General features: G+C 37.0%; 1 pseudogene; it reads right to left on the bottom strand.

The window, feature by feature from the left end:
• Positions 1-9,123: 9,123 nt before the first annotated feature.
• LOC135966160 (protein BTG1 pseudogene) lies at positions 9,124-12,730 on the bottom strand (annotated as a pseudogene).
• Positions 12,731-17,363: the final 4,633 nt, after the last annotated feature.

Raw genomic sequence — 17,363 nt, forward strand, 5'->3', positions numbered from 1 at the left:
GTATAGACAATACATTTGTAGAGATTTGCTCTAAAAGGGAACAGAAAATTGGGATTGTAGCTCAGGGGAGATATGGATCAAGGCAAGATGCTAGAAATTGCTAACTATCCTCCAGTATATATTCTACCCCATTTTTCTTTTCAGTATCAGAACTTTTGAGTTTTAGTGCATGACCACTAAGCCACTGAAGCAGCATCATTGTCTGTGGTAAATACCCGGGTTCGTCCTCTCCCATCAAAAGGATTAAGGACACAAACACATGTGGGTGTGTTAAAAAGGGGAAAGTTCAATAGGCAGAAGAACAGAGGCCTGTCTCTGTTGCAAGAGACAGGTGTCCAAAAAAGGAAGAGTGATGGACAGCAGCAGATTTTATAGGCAGGCTTGAGGAGGCAGTGTCTGATTTACACAGGGCCCAAAGATTGGTTCGACCAGATGTGATGCTTACATAGTGTGTGGGGAAGGCTGGTCGCTCCACCCTCATCTTATTATGCACATAGCCTTTCTACTTGGCCAGTGCCATTTTGTCTCCTCCTTACTGTACACGTAGCTGGCAAAAAGAATGGAAGACAAAGCCACCATTTTGATCATGCCTAGTCACAGGTAGCCTATTGGCATAGCTGCCGGCATTCACCTGTCCAAGATTCCAGCTTGCTTGTCTATGTCTGTAGCTCAATTTTACAGGCCGCTCTTTGTTAGAAAAGGAAATGACTTGGGGACTGCTTTTCATTAAATAGAAAACCTTACTGAGAACCCCCGTAACCTCACTATCCGCATAAGTAATTTCTTCTTAACTCCTATATCACCACAAACCTCATTTCCTCACTTTCCTTACAATTAGTTTTGACCAACAGAGTAGAATAACACCAAGATGTTAGCAGAGGAGATGTGCTCAACTTTCAGATCCTCTCTTTAAAGATAAAGCCTCTTGCCCAGAACTGCATACCCACTTCTCCCACTTCTCTTCCTACCCATCCTATCCTTGCTTCTGTCTTGAAAACAGAGCAGCCACTTTGGACCCAGAACCAGAAGTCATGGATTGAGGATGATAAGTGGGCACATTGTTTCCTCAGATTACCTCATTTTCAGAGCTGCCCACCACCTCTAGACTATTTTGTGTAAGTGGAATTAACTTATATCTTATTTAAACTATAAGAAAGATTGTGAAATAATATAATCCATTATACAATGTTCATGTGTGGCTGAAAATGATCCAGTACATATCTTCCTTACACCTTATACAAAAATTAATTCAAGATTGATTAGAGACTTAAATGTTAGACCTAAAACCATAAAAACCCTAGAAGAAAACCTAGGCAATACCATTCAGGACATAGGCATGGGCAAAGGACTTCATGTCTAAAACACCAAAAGCAATGGCAACAAAAGCCAAAATTGACAAATAGGATCTCATTAAACTAAAGAGCTTCTGCACAGCAAAAGAAACTGCCATCAGAGTGAACAGGCAACCTACAGAATGGGAGAAAATTTTTGCAATCTACTCATCTGACAAAGGGCTAATATCCAGAACCTACAAAGAACCCAAACAAATTTACAAGAAAAAAACAAACAACTCCATCAAAAAGTGGGCAAAAGATATGAACACACACTTCTCAAAAGAAGACATTTATGCAGCCAACAGACACATGAAAAAATGCTCATCATCACTGGTCATCAGAGAAATAAATGCAAATCAAAACCACAATGAGATACCATCTCACACCAGTTAGAATGGTGATTATTAAAAAGTCAGGAAACAGCAGGTGCTGGAGAGGATGTGGAGAAATAGGAACACTTTTACACTGTTGGTGGGACTGTAAACTAGTTCAACCATTGTGGAAGACAGTGTGGTGATTCACACATAATACATGTGGTGATTCACACATGATACTGTATTACTATAATGCTAGTGAGTAAGTCACTTTTAATTCTAGTTAAAAGTTAAAAGACAAAAGTATTAAAAATAACAAGCTAAAATATGTTTTAAAACATAAAATAGATACCAATTTTCACAAAAATAACAAAGTGTGTAGGGACAGATGATAAAGGGTAAAGTTTTTGTATGTGATTAAACTGAAGTTCTTATCAGCTTAAAACAGACTGTTATAACTACAAGATATTTTGTGTAGACTCCAAGGTAACCCCAAAAAGTTACACAAAAGACAGAAATTTAAAAATCAAAGTATATTGATATGCAAAAAACAATAAAACACAAAGGAGGACAGCAAGAGAGGTAAAGACAGACAAAATAATTACAAGGCCAACATAAAACAACTAACATGGCAATAATAAATCTTTCCCTGTCAACAATTACTTTAAATGCAAATTGAGTAAACCTCCCAGTGAAAACACATAGAGTGGCTGAAAGGATAAAAAAAAGACCCAAATATGTTCTATGTACAAGGTACTTACTTTAGATTTAAGAACACACATAGGCTGAAAGTGAAGGAATGAAAAAGATATCCCATGCAAATGGTAATCACAAGAGAGTAGTTGACAGGGTAGGAGTATCATCATCTTGGACAAGCACTGGCATTTTAAAGTTCCCCTTAATCAAAAACTGCCCCAAAGGGCATCAGCCTAATGGCTAATGTCAGCAAGACCATAAATCACAAATAACATCTCCAACCAGAAACATTCCAACATGAAAATAAAACCTCCCTGACCAGAGACATGCCTGCCCTGAGATAACCTCCCCTACACCCAGAGAGATGTCAGCCCCAAGATAACCTTACCTCTGACCAGAGACATTCCAACCCCACAATAAACTTCTCCTCCATACAGAAACATTCCAAGTCTGTGATAAGCTCTCTCACCCTAAAACTGTTAAATGCTCTTAGTCTGTAAGAGAGAATGGTCCTGACCGAAATTGACCAGAAGCCCCTCTCATGTTGATTCTCCAAAATAAACCTGTCTTTGACTGTTAAGCCACTAATCATGTTTCTTTCCTCTTTAACTCTTACATTTGGTGCCAAAACCCAGGATGGGTGTTGTGGGTAGAGGCTCTCTTGCAACCCAGGAAGCAGTGGGCAGTGGCAGCTCGTCCTGCTGGATCCTGAGAGTCTCTGGCCAACCAGCCCGTCTTGCCTCTTACTTCACTTTTCAAGTGATTTACATGAGCAGGACAACTAACCTGAAGGGAACTGTGAGGCTTGAGCTGGGGCTACTCTCCAGTGGGCTCTCAAATCTCTCAGGTCTCAGGAATCCACTTCTGACCATCCACAATGGGTATTTTTTGCTCTCTAGCCCTTGTCCCCTCCTCCTCCTTCCTCCTCCCTCCTCCTCCCTTTCCTCTCCCTCTCTCTCCTTCTCTTCCTCTCTCTCTGTCTCTCTCTCTTTCTCTCTCTCTCTCTCTCTCTTCCTCATGTGGCTCCAGTTCAAGAGGCTCTTTGCCAATTCCAACTGGAACATCCAATATTGGACACTAATCCAGCCAACTGGTAAGATCTGCCTTCCCCTGGCTTTCTCATGGTACCCAGGAAAGTCAGGAATGCCATCCCCATCCTCAGAGGACCAGTGGGACTAGGCTAGAAGAAATCTTGGGGACACCCAGTTTCTTCTCGGCTTAATTGTCCTCTTTAGAAAGAGGATTCTGGGTCTGTCTTTTGTCTGGGGACACCTAGAACAAAAACAGACACCCTAGGCTTCTTTTTACCAGTCTACATGAGTGCCCAACAATCCGACATTCCTATGTCCTCTTCACTGGGCTGTCTCCTTCACAGCCTTGCCAAACTTGGTTTACGGGAAGCATAAAGCCAAAGTGTTTGGCTTTTTATTGCAACGTGGCCAGGCCCCAATACAAATTAGACAATGACAGCTAACGGCCAGAAAATGGCACCTTTGATTTTCAAATTCTCAGGGACCTTAACAACTTTATAACCAGGAACGGCAAATGGCAAGAGGTTCTTGCCTGAATATTCAGGCTTTCTTCTACCTTAGATCCTGACCCTCTCTGTGTCAAGCTTGCACCCCTCATGAAATTCTTCTTAATAAAAACCTTCCCCAGGTTTCTCCTTCCTCTGAAATTCCTTCCTTCTAAACCCCTTCCTCTGAAACCCCTTTTGACCCTACAGATGGATGCCCTCTCTATCCTCATTCCTCTGCATCCTCTTCTTGCCTGTCTGAACCCTCAGCCTCAAACTCTACTCCTCCTCTTTCTCCACCTGTTACTCATTCAAAACCTACTCCAACCAGTCAAACCACCTCTGCCTTTCTCCCACTCTGGGAAGTGGCTGAGGTTAAAGGTATTGCTTGTGTTCATGTCCCTTTCTCCATGTCTGATTTGTCATAGATTAAACAGCACCTTGGATCTTTCTCTGAAAATCCTCTCATTATCATAGGGAATTCCTGCACATAACCCAATCCTTTAATTTAACTTGGCATATTATCTATATAATTCTAACCTTGTCCCTCACCCCTGATGAAAAAGAGCACTCAGCTTAATTAAAATGGATGTCCAAGCTATGAGTATATTCAAAGGCCTTTATGTTTTTCTCTTCATAAATCTTGTTTTCCTGGAAAACGTTTCTTCCCAGTCAACTGAATTACTTTTCATTCTTTCTTGCCACTCTTGGTGCAGGTATGAAAGGCCCTAAAATGACTTCTGGTGGCCTGGGATTCCTTGGGAAAACAAAAGTTGCCCCAAATCTCATTTTGGGAAAAACCTTTGTTTTCCTTATGGAATCCCTGGAATTAGAGATAAATAAGTACCTGTCAAAATTTGTCTTTGTCTCCCAGCTATATTTGTTTATTAGGCCCTGGAAATTATTTTCCTAGCCCTGTTCTTAAAGGGCCTTACCCAAAGACCAATAATCCAATTGGAAAACTGGAAAAAAAAATCTTATAACTACTAGATTTTCTTCTGATTGTCTGTGTGGCTATATATGTGTTAGGTGTGCAATGTCTATTTGAAAAGCTCTAATTAACTGCCCTAAGAAAAATAAGTGCTTAAATCAAATATTTTCAAGGGAAAAGTAAAAGCTGTAGGACCTTTCAGTCCACATGACTTTAATCTTTAAAACGTACTGGTACAGTAAAATTTGAAATGTTTTAAGAGTTGCCCGCATACATTTTTGTTTGCATTTATTAATCAAGCAATTTCAAACTTATCTCTGTCAAATACTATAAGGTGGCAAAATTTTGCATAGAGTCTACAAAACTATAACTCAGCCCAATCAGAATAATCTTTGCTTGTGTAACTTTTTAATAAATGAAACATTAATATTGGTTTAATAAAGATAGCTTCATCTTGAAGTATTTAGTGAAATACCCTAACTTCTAATCTTGTGGCCTTAGGCAGTCTAGTCCACAGACATGAAGGAAGTTTGTTTTGCAAAAGGACTGTTATCATCTTTGATATTAAAGAAAAGAGAATTTATATTAAAAGGAATCATATATGGTAAATTCTTGTCCTAAAGTAAATTAACTGGTTGTTTAAAGAGAGAGATGTTTACATCAAAGTTGAGGCACGTCAGAGATTTTCCATGTAAGTCATAAAAAAATTTATAGAAGGGAATTTATGCAAGAAATGTTGTACAATTTAAAAGTGATTAGGCCTCCTGAATGCTTTATAAAATGCCATATAACTCTTAGCTGTACAACTTGCCTGCTTTGCAGCTAGGTAAGACCTAGGACACATGGAGTTAAATGCTGGAATAAGTCAGACCTTATCTGAACTTCTGTCTGGGTCCTAAGCTTTCCACCTAGTACATAATTAAAATCCCAAACTTACCAACCAAAGTAAAGGTTGCTAAAAGTTAACAGTGTAACATGTATTTAAAACTATTGAAAAAACAGTTTACATATACTTTTGGTAAAAAGATTATAAGGAGGCATGAGAATGTGGATTTTTACCTAGATTAAAAGGTTAAAGAATTGTTTTAAGTTGAATAAAATAAAAATGAAGGTTTAAGCAAGTTTTTGAAGGTTAATTGTAAAGGAAATTCTGTGTGTAAATATGCTGGCTAAAGTTGAAGGGGTATCGTCTACTTTTTCTGTAAACTGACATTAAAATAAAAGCACAATGGGTTTCTCTTAAAGCACTAACCTGCTCTTTAACAAAAATTATAAAGGGTTAAAAAGGGTCTATAGAAATCTTACCTTATGGTCAAACATTAAAATTGGGTAAATGTGTCTACAACGTTCCATTAAAAATCGAGTTTAACATTAATAGCACACTAATATAAAGGTAAAATTTGGCTTATTTGGTATAAAATCATACAGGAAGCATTGTCAAATATAAAATGGTATTTGACTTTCTTTGGGCTATATTTGTATAAATATGTTATTGGTATGTGTTCCAAAGTTATAAGAGACTCCTATATTTCTGATATATCTTAGGGTATGTTATCAGTATTAATTCTAATTGTTATATTAAAATTATTGCATGCCACAAAGGTAACAGATATTCTTGTCAATTGTGACTTTAACTGTGGCTACCATAAAACTTTTTGTCATCCATAAACAATTGTTGTCTTGTTTTTGGTCTCTAGAGACTAAAGTAATCTTTTTGACTTTTTGAGGATTTTTAAGTTATGGTAATATAGTTACTTGCATAAGTGCAATAAGAATCTGTTTTATTTTGTAACAGAACACAATCTGAAAAACTGGTTATTTTACCAAGGCTTTGACTGGAATGGTGTGCTCTCCTTTAAGGAATCAAACTTGACTTATGGGGCCAATAAAGCTCTTGGGAAATTGGCCTCATATTTTATGTGCACAGTCCCTGTACAGGGTTTCTGACCTGTGGTAAGTAAAGAATATTAGTTTCTGACAGGCCAGGACCACCAAATTATCTTGGAACCTCAAGAGGAGAGGAATTCACCCAACTCATAGGTATTTAATAGTACAATTCCATGACTGAGCTCAGCTTTAAAAGGCCTTATCTCAGATTCCTTCTATGGAACAAAATTCCATCAATGCCAGTTTAAAAAGCCTATGTAACAAATAATTATTCTTGCTGCACTGTATGCAAATAATTAAACCAAGTATAATAAAGCAAACCATTCCTACCATGATTTATTTTTTAATAATGGTTACTAGCAGAAAATAACACATGGCCCTTTCCAAACATGTGCCTCTGCCTCTTATTAGGTAAGAAATGTTGCTTCTATCTCAACCAATCGGGCCTAGTTAGAAATGCTGCTAAATAACTTAAAGAAAGGGCCAAAAAAGCTAAGGGAATTCCAAAACAACCAAATGGATTCTTGGTTTGGAAACAAAACCATAGCATGGGTCATCCCATTCCTGGGCCCTCCCCTACTAACATGCCTAGGACTAATGTTCTTACCCTGCCTAATTAATCTTTTTGAAAGATTTTTAACTGACAGGGTCATGGACATTTCACTTACAACTACCCAAAAAGCGCCCCAAAGGGCATTGGCCTAATGGCTAATGTCAGCATGACCATAAACCACAAATGACATCTCTGACCAGAAATATTCTAACATGAAGATAAACTCCTCCCCAACCAGAGACATGCCTGCCCCAAGATAACCTCCTCTCTGGCCAGAGAGATGTCAGCCCCAAGATAACCTCCCCTCTAACCAGAGACATTCCAACCCTGCAATAAACTTCTCCTCCACACAGAAACATTCCAAGCCTGTGATAAAGTCTCTTGCCCTAAAACCCTTAAATACTCTTAGTCTGTAAGAGAAAGTGGGCCTGACCAAAATCGGCCAGAATCCTCTCTCATGTTGATTCTCCAAAATAAACCTGTCTTTGACTGTTGAGCCACTTTTCATGTTTCTTTCCTCTTTCTTTAACTCTTACAGTAGGAGTGGCTATGCTTATATCAGATAAAATAGACTTTGACTTAAAAACTGTTACAAGAGACAAAAAGGGAAATAATGATAAAAGGGTCAATTCAACAGGAATATATAACAATTACAATTATATACACATCCAACAGTAGAACACCTAAATATGCAAAGCAAACATTGGAAAAACAGAAAAGAGAAATAGGCACCAATAAAATAATAGTAGGAGACTTCAATACTATTTTCAATAATGGATACATCATTCTGACAGAAATCCATATCCAAAAGAAAACAGCAGACTTGAATAATGCAGTAGACCAAATGGACCAGACATATGCAGAATATTCCACCAAACAGCAGCTGAATACATACTCTTCTCATGTGCACGCAGATCTTTCTCCAGGATAGGTCACATATTAAGTCACAAAATAAGTTATAGCAAATTTAGGAAGACTGAAATCATACCAAGTGTCTTTTCTGGCCACAATGAAATTAAACTATAAATCAAAAACAGAAGGAAGACTGGAAAAATAAAAAATACATAGATATTAAACAACAGACTCTTGAACAGTCATTGAGTGAAAGAAGGAATCAAAAAGGAATTTAAAGTGCCTCAATACAAATGAAAACAAAAATAAAAAACACTAAAATTATGGTCTTCAGCAAAAGCACTATTAGGAAGGAAATTTACTGTGATAAATACATACATTAACAAAGAACAAAGATCTTAAATAATCAGCCCAAATTTATACTTCATAAAAGAACAAACTAAGCTCAAAATTAGCAGAGAGAAAGAAATAACATAAGTTAGAGAAGAAATAAATAAAACAAGAAAAGAAAAAAAATCAAAGAGGCTGAGTGGATTTTTTGAAAAAAAATTGACAAATTCTTATCTAGACTAAAAAAAAGAAATGAAGAGACATTATAACTGCTCTTTTAGAAATAAAAATGATCATAAGTGAACAAATATGTCAACTGATTTAATAACCCAGAAGAAATGTGTAATTCCTAAACACGTAAAATATGCCAAAAGTAACAATAAAGACAGTCTGAAAAGATCTATTATTAGCATGGAGATTCAATGAATAATAAAAATCCTTCTAACAAATAAAAACCCAGGATCAGATAGCTTCACAGGTAGATTCTACTACATTTTTTTTTAAAAAGTGCCAATCTGTCTCAAATGCTTCCAAAAAGTGAGGGAACCCTTCTAAACTCACTTTATAAGGCCAGTAGCACTCTACTACCAAAGCCAGACAAGGACACTACAAGAAAAAAAAATCACAGGCCAATATCTCTGATTAATATAGATGCAAAAATTCTTCAAAAAATATTAGGAAATAGAATCCAACAGCACATTAAAGGGATCATACATCATGACCAAGTGGTATTTATTTTCAGGATGCAAGGATGGTTCAATATGTATAAATTTGTACCATGTTAACAGAATAAAGGGAAAAACATCACATGATTATATAAATGCATGCAGAAAAAGCATTTGACAAAATTCAACATTCTTTCACGTTAAAAACTCTCAAGAAACTAGAAATAGAAGGAGAGTACCTCAACATAATATAGGCTATATATGAAAGGCCCATAGAAAATGTCAGACTCAACGGTGAAAAGTTGAAAGCTTTTCCTTTAAGAACAGGAGCAAGGCAATCATGCCCACTCTTGCTGCTTTTATTCAATATAGTACCAAAGCCCTAGCCAGAACAGTTAGGTAAGAAAAATAAATTAAAGGCTATCAAATCAGAAAGGAAGAGATAAACTTTTTCCTGTTTGCTGATGTCATTGTACTATGTATTAAAAATCCCAAAGTCTCCATTTTAAAAAACTGTTAAAACTAATACACAAATTCAGTAAGATTGCAAGCTACAAAATCAATATACAAAAATCAGCTGCATTTCTATACATCAGCAATAAACTCTGAAAAGGAAATTAAGAGAACAATCCCATTTACAATAGCACAAAAAAGAATTAAACACTTAAGGAAAAACTTTTCCAAGAAAGTGAAAGACTTGTATCTGGAAACAAAACATTGATGAAAGAAATTAAGACACAATCAAATAAAAATATATACCATGTTCACTGATTAGAAGACTTACTATTGTTAAAATAACCATAATATCAAAAGCAATCTACAGATTCAATGCAACCCCTATCAAAATCACATTGGTATTGTTTACAAAAATAGAAAAGGAAATCCTAAAATTTAGAGGGAATGACAAAACACCACAAATAACAAAATCAATCTTGAGAAAGAAGAAAGCTGGAGGACTCACACTTCCTAATTTCAAAATTTAGTACAAAACCACAGTAATCAAAACAGTATGGTGTTGGCATAAAGACAGACAAACATCAATGACAGAATAGAGATCTCAGGAATAAACGCATGCATACAAGCTCAACTGGTCTTTGACAAGGGTACCAAGAATACACTAGGGGGAAAGGATAGTCTCCTTGTTGAAGAGACTTTGTAGAGACTATCCTGGTGTTGAGAAAGCAGTATATCCATAAGCAAAACAATAAAATTGGATATTTATCTTACACCATACACAAGAATTAACTCAAAGTGGATTAAAGACATAAAAGTAAGGTCTGAAACTGTAAAACTGATAAAAGAAAAAATAAAAGAAATGCTTTATGACCTTGGTCTTGGCAATGATTTCTTGGATATGACAACAAAATCACAGACAACAAAAACAAAAATATGTAAGTTGAACTATATCACTGGAAAGCTCTTGCAAAGCAAAGGAATAATAATCAACAGAGTAAAAAGACAACATACAGAATGGTAGAATATATTTGCAAACCATGTATCTGGCAAGGGGTTGCTATCCAAAACATATAAGCAACTCCTACAACTCAACAGCAAAAAAAAAACTAATAACATAACTTTTAAATGGGCAAGGATCTGAGTAGACATCTTTCAAAAGAAAACATACAAATGACCAATAGGTATATGAAAAAAATGCTCAATGCCAATAATCAGGGAAATGCAAATCAAAACCACAATGAGATATCACTTCACACATGTCAGGATGCCTATTATCAAATAAAAGACAACAAGTGTTGGCAAAGATGTGGAGAAACTGGAATCTTTGCATACCGTTGGTGTTAATGCAAAATGGTGCCACTGCTGTGGAAACATGGTATATATATTCCTGTATATTTGTATATATGTATATGCATGTTATATACACATGCATATATATGCACATATATATGCACACATACATGCACAGTGGAATATTGTCTTTTTTAAATGCCAAGATAAGACACAATTTATTGGAGAGAAAAATTTCTCATCCAAAATATAGAAATCTGTACAACTTTGCCACAATCAATATACATGAACTCTACAAATTTATATCCATTCATAATTTACCAAATAAAAGATGATTAACAAAGTTCACAAAATAGATGAAAATACTTTTACCCAGGAAAGTTACAAACCAGACCTCCACTTTCTAAAATAGAAGTCTACTCTGCCTTAGAAAACTACAAGCTAGCAAATACACATAGAGCTGGCTGGTGCCAACACCACAGTTGAGACAGTATTTTTAAGGGTCTTTTTAAAAACCCGTTGCCATGGCAGATTCTGGTCACTCCCTACTTTCAAGGTCAAAAACACAATACAAAGTTTGACCATTTTCCCAGGTCATGTTTGCTAGCTTGTCCTTATGGACATTTATAAATATTTGCTAGGTAAAAGTCTTGTCGTAAAATTTCCAGTACTACCATGTTTAAAACGTTGAACTATTGAGGTGCCAAAAATGTTAACAATAATTTTCAAGCATGATAGTGCAAATTCCTCTGCAAGATCTACTGCAGAGAAAGGTTCTTTGACATACAGATTTTCTTTAAAGAAATTGATGTAAAAATTTAAGTATGTCTGGGAGAAGCTGAAACCACTCTAGGACTTCACTCCCTAGCAAATAAAGTGATCATTTACTTGGACTCACAGGCTATTAAGTTATTGAAAGGTACTGTACAAAATATGGCACTGCCAACTTTTTAAAAAATGTTTACCGTTCTATCTTGCGCCAGATCTTCACAGCTGTGACATGGTTGAAAGTCCATAATCCATCCCCGATAGGGGCCCATCCAAAGCAAAAATCAAATTTATCCATGCACTATAAGATGATCCATCTTAACCTGATACAGTCATCATACTGTAGTTTTTGGAAGGGCTTGTTCTGCCCAAGAGGAATTCGTCCTTACAGCTTATTCAGCTGTCTACCATTTGCATGTCGGTGTTGTTTTGAGTGATACCTCCTCCTGCTGGTGGGGCTTTCATACAGCACACAGATGGAGCCATCCTCTCCAAGTCTGTAGGACAGACACCTCATAGTTTCAGGTGAGCGTGAGTCCAACCCAGAGTGTGAGTTCACTTGGGAGAAGCTTGAACAGCTCCTGACTGCTCGGTCCAATCCGCTGTGCTGCCTGTCCAGAGGATCCATTTTACGGTTGATGCGAATACAAAGATAACCTGATCTTTTGCATGGCTTTTCTGGGAATCAGTGATGTTTATAATGTTCTGTCAGCAGTTTCTGCAGGCTGTGGCTGAAGGTCTGCAGCTGTTGCTCGTTCGTGAGCCCTTTGGTGTGGAGAAACTTGGAGACGAAGGACATGGCGGCGGACATCTCGCTTACCCTGGTGGTGGCTCTGGGGTAGGAGGGATGCAAGGAGGCAGAGGTGGGGCGGCCCGGGAATGCAGGGGCTTGGCTGCGCTGCCCCAGCTGCTGAGCAGCCCCCAGGGCTTCCTCACAGAGCAGAGGGCAGAGAGGAAGAGAGGGCGTGAGGGGCGGACGGCTACTTTTTTCTTTCTTTAGAGTAAAAAAGTTATTTTCTGTACAGGAAGAGGCCGACGAGAGGAAGAGAGGAGCGATGGCGGTGTGGTTACGTGGCTAGGACCTCCCCAGCTGCCTCCGCCCCTAGCTGCGCAGCCTCTGAAGATCCCAACAGTTGCATTTTCAGCACCGAAGGGCGAACTTCTTTAAAAAGAAGAGCTACTCAGGGGGCTGAGGCAGAAGAATGGCGGGAACCCAGGAGGCGGAGCTTGCAGTGAGCCGAGATCGCGCCACTGCACTCCAGCCTGGGCGACAGAGCAAGACTCCATCTCAAAAAAAAAAAGAAGAGAATTCTGCTGTATACGACAAAATTAACGAATCTTGAGGACATTATGCTCCGTGAAATAAGTCGCAGAAAGACAAATACTGCATGTTTCCACTTACATGATTTACCTAAAACAGACAAATTCATAGAACCAAAGAGTAAAATACTGGTTGTCAGGGGCTAAATGGAAGAGGGAATGGGGAGTTTGCAATCAACGGACATAAAATTTCAGTGAAGCAAGGTAAATAAGCTCTGGAGATCTGCTCTACAACGCTGTACTTATAGTCAACAATAATGTATTGTACACTTACAATTTGTTAAAAGGGAGATCTCATGTTAAAAAGTACCACAATAAAATAAAATTTTTGAAAGAAAGACACCTGGGGGTCTTTTTCTTGTAGCAACTGAAGTAAATAAAGATGTACGCGTGTGGGGGCATTAGTTTATTTTCTCTTAAGGAGAGGTCTGGATTATAGCCTCCATCTTGAGACTGGAGTCAAGCACTTGAGGTGGGGACTGATGGAGAGATTGGAAGTGGCATTCTTCTCCAAAACACCATGGATTCTGTAGTCCCTTATGCAATTCTGCTATGATAGTTATGGAGACCAAGACAGGCAAAGTCTAACCAGGGAAGGAAGCGTTCCATAGACTTCCTTCCAGTTCTACCAAGGTTGATATTGAGAGCAGGGTTCTTGCCAGCAGCATTCAACCCAACAATCTATACTTTCTAGAACCATCTCTACCTTTGATTTCTGCAAAATAACACTTGTTTATTTTTCTTCTGAGGCCCCTCCTTCACAGACCCGTTTCTGGATATCTTCTTCTTTATCAGACCTCTAAATGTTGAGATTCCTCTAGATTTAGATCTACACTCCTTGTTCTTTGCACTCTACATTTTCTTCATTCATTTCTACAACTTTTAATAGCATGTATAGGTAGCTCCCAGATTGCTATTTTCACCGTGATTCTCTCGCCTCATACTATTCCCCTCTTTGGTGATGATGTGTCAGCACACTGGCCCTCTCTAATCTTGAATACTTTATTTCTGTCTGGGGAGTTTAGCACATGCTTCCCTCTGCCTATAATGTTGTATAACTTGCCCTCTTCCTTTTTGCAAGGATCATTCCCAGCTTAAATGCCATATCATAAGAGAGGTCTTCCCTGAATGCACAATCTATGTGGATCTCCCTAGATAATCAGGGAAGAAAAGAAACATTTTTTTCTTTCACAGCATTTATCACCATATGGAATTACCTTATTTAATTTATTTGTTTATATACTTTGACCTGTATTCTTCCACAGGAATGTAAAATCCCCAATGACAGGAACATGTGGTTTTTCTTCACCACAGAAGAGTATCTGATACAAAATAGGCTTTAAAATTCTTGTGAACTGACTAAATAATATCCATCTTCTCTACTTGATTGCTTTACTTGCCACACATACCCAGTACCTAATTCAAGAGCCTGGTTCATTGTCAGCCCTTAAATATTGACTGAACCCAATTAATCAATTTTTCTTCAACTTCTAAACTCTGTGCCCAGCTCCCTACTGAATAGCTTCACTGGATATCTCAAAAGAACCTCAAATTTAATATGTCTACTTTCCCTATCTGTTATTAGCGACACAACCCAGCACTTGCCCTAGTAGGAAATCTACAATCATCCTTTACTTATCTCTAAAACGAGAAAAAAAAAAAATCCACAACTTTTTCATAAAGTTTTGAGTGCACTAAATGAAATAAGCAAAGTGCCTATCACAATGCCTGGCATACAGTATCTATAAATAGTAGTTTAGCTATACCCGTTTTCATTGATTCAAAGAGGCACGTCTTTTCACATCTCTGAAATCAAGATATGTTTTGTGATAAGTAGTGTTTCGTAATTGGATACACATCCAATGATTAATCAGGTGGAAATTTTTTCTTTAAATACTTTGTTAGAAAATTGTGTCCTTTACCTCAATGGTGCTTCAGATGTGATAATTTGCAGTAACACAACTTCTCTCTCCAATGTGCCGATACATATTAAAGTAGTAATTACGTCACATCATATACATTTTAAATACATATTTTTCTCACTCTTCCCACTGTTGTAATCTTACATTGGACCCTCATTTTCTTTCAACTGAACATTGAGTTAGCCCCATGAATGGTCTCCCTGCCGACTATATTGCCCTTCTCCAATGTGTGTGTCATATTCATGCCAGAGAAATCATGTTTCTCTTGTGCCTCACTCACTTCATTATCTACACAACTGCCTGCAGAATGGAATCCAGATTCTTTCATATGGCACACAGGGCTCTGACTCTCTCTCTCTCTTTAGCCTAATCCCTAAGCAAGCCACAGTCAAGCTGACCTTCTTTCTGTACTTGCAGATTACTTAACACCCTATGTTGTTTCACAACCCATGTCCTTTATCACACTGACTTATCTTGAAAATATTTTGTATCAGCTGGAATCCCTCTGGCAATAAATAACAGAAAAGCAACTAGCAGTTGCTTAAACAAATAGGAAAGTCCATAGGCTGATGTTTCAAGGTTGATAGAATTGCCCAATAATGCTGATGAGGACCAAGGCCCATTTTATCTTTCAGACTTCCTTAACAAGCAGACCTTCATCCCCCTGCTTGTTACTTTGCTGTCTCAAGATGGTCATTGAAATATTAAATACCACATCTATTTTCCATTAAGTAAGAAGAAGGAAGGACATTCAGGAGTATGCCCACTACAACTCTTCTTTTTAAGAAAGAAAATGCTTCCCATAAGCCCTACCCAGCAGTTTTCTACTTACATTTCATTGCCCAAACAGCACCTTAGTCACTCTGGTTTGAAGATGCCTAGAGAGAGGGATGTTGTGGGTAGTTTAGCCAATAAGCAGTGTCTGCCACAGTCTGCTTGGAAAATATCTTCTCATTTTTTGTGAGATTCAACTCAAGAGTTATATCTTAGAAATTTAGAAATGTATATATGTATATAAATTATATTGTATATAAATTATATATGTATATAAATTATATTGATATTTATATAAGCATACATAAAAGACAGATATATAAATATATATATAGTATGTACTCTTTCATCATTAACTGAGTATTTATCAAACACCTGTACACAGGGCATAGTATGTACTATTCTAGGCACTCTGAATACAGCAATGAACAACTTCCTTTCATTTGTGGAATTTACATCCTAGTGTTTACCCTTTGATCTAACTTTTTCACCTCTAGTAACTTACCTTACAGACTACACCTCAAAAACAAGGATGCTCACTGAGGTGATAACTAGAATAACAAAAATCTGATTGAATATCACTATGGGATTGATTATAATATACATAAAATTATAAAATGTAATTATTCAAAAGAGTATATTCCTCTTAATAGAGACATACTAACATGAAAAGCTGTCTCCAATATATATTTTAATTTAAAAAATTGAAAAGCAAAATGTATAGTAAACTCTCACTTTTAAAAGGAAAATCCATCCCCAAATTCATATGGAATCTCAAGGAATCTGAAATAGCCAAAACAACTTTGGAAGAAGAACAAAGGTATTAGACTCACACTTCCTGGCTTGAAAGCATATTACAAAGATACATTAATCAAAACAGTGTGGCACTGGCATAAAGACAGACAAATAAACCATTGGAATAGAATGAATAGCCTAGAAATAAGCCTGTTTGTATATGGTCAATGATCTTCAACAAGGGTGCCAAGACCACTCATTGGGAAAATTATAGTCTCTTTGACAAATGGTGTTAGGAACACTAGAAACGAAAGTTAAACCTTTATTTTACACTATTTACAAAATGTAACTTATATTAAAGACATAAGCATAAGACCTAAAATTATAAAATTTCTAGAAGAAAACAGGCCAGATGATCTCATGACATTGGATTTGTCAATGACTTCTTAGATGTGACACCAAAAGCACAGGTAACAAAGAAAAAATAGATAAATGGGACTGAATCAAAATTGAAAACATTTGTGCATCAAAGGACACAATCAAAAGAGTGAAGGGAAACATACAAAAGGGGAAAAGTATTTACAAAGAATATATTTAGAAGTTACTATCCACAATATATAAAGAACTCCCACAACTCAACAATGAAAAAATCAAATAACTAGATTTTAAAGTGCACAAAATGTTTGAATAGATATTTCTCTAAAGAATATATACAAATGGCTAATAAACATTGAAAAGGTGCCCAACATTACTAATCACCAGAGAAATGCAAATCAAAATCACAATGACATATTACTTCACACCTGTGAGGATAGCTACTATCAAAAAAAAAAAAAAAAACAGAAAGTAACAAGTGTTGGCAAGGATGGGGAGAAATTGAAACCCTTGTGCATAGTTGGTGGGATTGTAAAATGGTTTAACTGCTATGGAAAACACTGTGAAGTTTCCTCAAAAAATTAAAATAGAACTACTATATGATCCAGGAATTTTACTTCTGGGCATATACCCAAAAGAACTGAA

The sequence above is a fragment of the Macaca fascicularis genome, chromosome 11 (genome assembly GCF_037993035.2).
Source record: "Macaca fascicularis isolate 582-1 chromosome 11, T2T-MFA8v1.1".
NCBI classification, from domain to species: domain Eukaryota; kingdom Metazoa; phylum Chordata; class Mammalia; order Primates; family Cercopithecidae; genus Macaca; species Macaca fascicularis.